The sequence below is a fragment of the Trichosurus vulpecula genome, chromosome 1 (genome assembly GCF_011100635.1).
Source record: "Trichosurus vulpecula isolate mTriVul1 chromosome 1, mTriVul1.pri, whole genome shotgun sequence".
In the NCBI taxonomy this organism is placed as follows: domain Eukaryota; kingdom Metazoa; phylum Chordata; class Mammalia; order Diprotodontia; family Phalangeridae; genus Trichosurus; species Trichosurus vulpecula.
In genome coordinates this window covers 371,705,661-371,709,250 of record NC_050573.1, presented here as the reverse complement: position 1 = coordinate 371,709,250, position 3,590 = coordinate 371,705,661, and the positions used below count along the sequence as shown (strand labels likewise).

Sequence of the window (3,590 nt, the reverse complement as noted above, 5' to 3'; positions counted from 1 at the left end):
GGACCTAGCTATAATAATTTTAAACATTTACTAAGAACCTACTACGTGCCAGGTATCATGCCAGGAAATACAGGGACAAAAACACAAGTCTCTGAGATCAAAAAGTTAATTTTCTACCAGGGGAGACATGTACATTAAAAAAGTATAGCCAAAATAAGAAGAGGCTTCTTCCAGAAAGTGGTACTGAGACTTCTTGACAGAAACTAAAGATTCTAAGAGCCATAGGGTAAGAAGAAGGAAAATGGAAAATAGCCTGTGCAAAGTCATGGAGACAGGAGATGAAGCGTCATGTATGAGGAACAGTAAGAAAGCTGACGTGGGCTACTCAGCACAGCAGCAGCCCTTCTTTCTCCACAGTGGTCAGCTACGACCCCCGACTCCCCAGCAACCATGTCGAAGGGACCCGCAGTTGGCATTGATCTTGGTACCACTTACTCCTGCGTGGGAGTCTTCCAACATGGGAAAGTGGAGATCATTGCTAATGACCAAGGAAACAGGACCACCCCAAGCTACGTTGCCTTCACCGACACTGAATGTCTAATCGGTGATGCTGCAAAGAATCAAGTTGCAATGAACCCCACCAACACAGTTTTTGATGCCAAACGTCTGATTGGTCGCAGATTTGATGATGCAGTTGTACAGTCAGACATGAAGCATTGGCCTTTCACGGTGGTGAATGATGCAGGCAGGCCTAAGGTCCAAGTAGAGTACAAAGGGGAGACCAAAAGTTTCTATCCAGAAGAAGTATCTTCTATGGTTTTGACCAAGATAATAGAAATTGCTGAAGCTTACCTTGGGAAGACTGTCACAAATGCCGTGGTCACAGTACCAGCCTATTTCAACGATTCCCAACACCAGGCCACCAAAGATGCTGGAACCATCGCTGGTCTCAATGTGCTCTGAATCATCAATGAGCCAACCACTGCTGCTACTGCTTATGGCTTGGACAAAAAGGTTGGTGCCAAGAGAAATGTGTTGATCTTTGACCTTGCAGGTGGTACTTTCGATGTCTCCATTCTTACCATTGAAGATGGCATCTTTGAGGTCAAGTCCACAGCTGGGGACACCCACTTGGGTGGAGAGGACTTTGACAACAGAATGGTCAACCATTTCATTGCCTAGTTCAAGCAAAAACACAAGAAGGACATCAGTGAGAACAAGAGGGCTGTTCGCCATCTTCGCACCGCTTGCGAACGTGCTAAGCATACCCTCCCTTCCAGTACCCAGGCCAGTATTGAGACTGACTCCCTCTATGAAGGTATCGACTTCTACACATCAATCACCTGAGCCCGTTTCGAAGAGCTGAATGCTGATCTCTTCTGTGGCACACTGGACCCTGTGGAAAAGGCCTTGAGAGATGCCAAGCTAGATAAATCACAGATTCATGACATCGTCCTGGTGGGTGGTTCTACTCGAACCCCCAAAATACAGAAGCTTCTGCAAGATTTCTTCAATGGCAAAGAACTCGACAAGAGTATTAATCCTGATGAGGCTGTTGCTTATGGTGCAGCTGTCCAGGCTGCCATTTTGTCTGGAGATAAATCTGAGAATGTGCAGGACTTGCTGCTGCTGGATGTCACTCCTCTTTCCCTTGGAATTGAAACTGCTGGTGGAGTTATGACCATTATGATCAAACGTAATACCACTATCCCCACCAAGCAGACACAGACCTTTACCACCTATTCAGACAACCAGCCTGGTGTGCTCATTCAGGTTTACGAAGGTGAGAGAGCAATGACAAAGGACAACAACCTGCTTGGCAAATTTGAGCTCACAGGAATTCCTCCAGCACCCAGGGGTGTTCCTCAGATTGAAGTAACTTTTGACATTGATGCAAACGGCATCCTCAATGTTTCAGCTGTGAATAAGAGCACAGGCAAGGAGAACAAGATCACCATCACCAATGACAAAGGACATCTGAGCAAAGAAGACATTGAGCGCATGGTCCAGGAGGCTGAGAAGTACAATGCTGAGGATGAGAAGCAGAGAGACAAGGTGTCTTCTAAGAATTCTCTGGAATCTTATGCTTTCAACATGAAGGCCACTGTAGAGGATGAGAAACTGCAAGACAAGATTGGGGATGAAGACAAACAGAAGATCCTTGACAAATAATGAAATAATCAACTGGCTGGATAAGAACCAGACTGCTGAGAAGGAAGAATTTGAGCATCAGCAGAAAGAATTGGAGAAGGTCTGCAACCCCATCATTACTAAGCTGTACCAGAGTGCAGGGGGCATGCCAGGAGGCATGCCTGGTGGGTTCCCAGGGGGTGGAGCAGCCCCATCTGGAGTTGCTTCTTCTGGACCCACCATTGAAGAGGTCGACTAAACACACCAGAAGAAAGAGCATTCCACGCAGCTTTCCAAAAATTGAAGGACTCAAATTTGTAGCCAAGGCAGTAGCAGTTTAACATTTAAGCTACTGTGTAAATCTGGGCATTCTGAATACTTGAACGTGTGCAGAGGGAGAGAAGTGAACAACATTGCACTTTATCAGTACTGTAAACAAGTGGAAATGCAATTCTTGTCCTGGAGAATAAAATCTATTTAAGTTGGCACCATAAAAAAAAGAAAGCTGACGTGGGTGTACAGTGTATTAAAGGAATTAATGTGTAAATAGGCTGGTCAGGTAAGTTGAGAATGGTTTGTTTATACCAGACAGACATTATATTTGATCCTAGAGGTGATGGGGAGCCATTGAAGTCTATTGAGAAGAGGAGTGACATGATCAGACCTTCATTTGAGAAAGCTCTTTGGATAAATTGGAATTGGGAAAAACTAGAAGAATATAGACCAGTTAGAAGAGTAATATAATAGGACCTTCAAGAGGTGATGAAGGCCTGAAATGGGGTGGTGGCTATGGGGATGAAGAAAATGGAACAATTGCAAGAGATGTACTGGAAGTAGAAAGAACGAGTAATTAGAGAAAGATGTTTTACTTAATACTTTTAAGAATGTGGGATTTGGTCTAGGCGAAACAAAGGGAGTAAAGAAAATGAGAATTGGGGTGGGGGACAAGGGAGATAAGTGTGGGGAGGCAAGCACAGGCAGCATCATCACAAAGATCTCTGTGGGGCAGGAGTCTCCAAATAGATACACGGATTGTTATAACTGGCAAACATCTTCCTTGATTGCCTGCTTGTTTGTCTCCCCTACAAATTACTCAATATTTATTTTATACAAGACATAAGTGAATTTTATGTATGAATATAAATGGATTTAAATTTTGCATTTATTCATAAAGGCATATTTTATCTCTCAATAGAATTTTGAGAACAAGGAAGGACTACCTCAATACCTCATTTTTTTCTTCCTTTCCTCCAGTGCCTGGCACACAGTAGGAACTTAATAAATTGAGCTGAAGTGGTTTGTCCCTTCATCATAGTGGATCCCAACAACTTTATAGATGATAGAGTTTGTATGGCCAAAAAGTGTATCACCCCTTAGCCAACCTCACAAACGGTCTCTTCTCTGGACTACATAATCTGCCTCTGAGTTTGGATTCAAAATGTCCATAGCTTGGCAAAAACTGCTCAAACTTGGACCCTGCTAGCATTTATCAACAGGGGCATGGGAGGGGGACTTCAGTA

General features: G+C 43.8%; 1 pseudogene; it reads left to right on the top strand.

Annotated features, from left to right (window-relative positions):
- Nucleotides 1-383: 383 nt before the first annotated feature.
- LOC118857002 lies at nt 384-2,536 on the top strand (annotated as a pseudogene).
- Nucleotides 2,537-3,590: the final 1,054 nt, after the last annotated feature.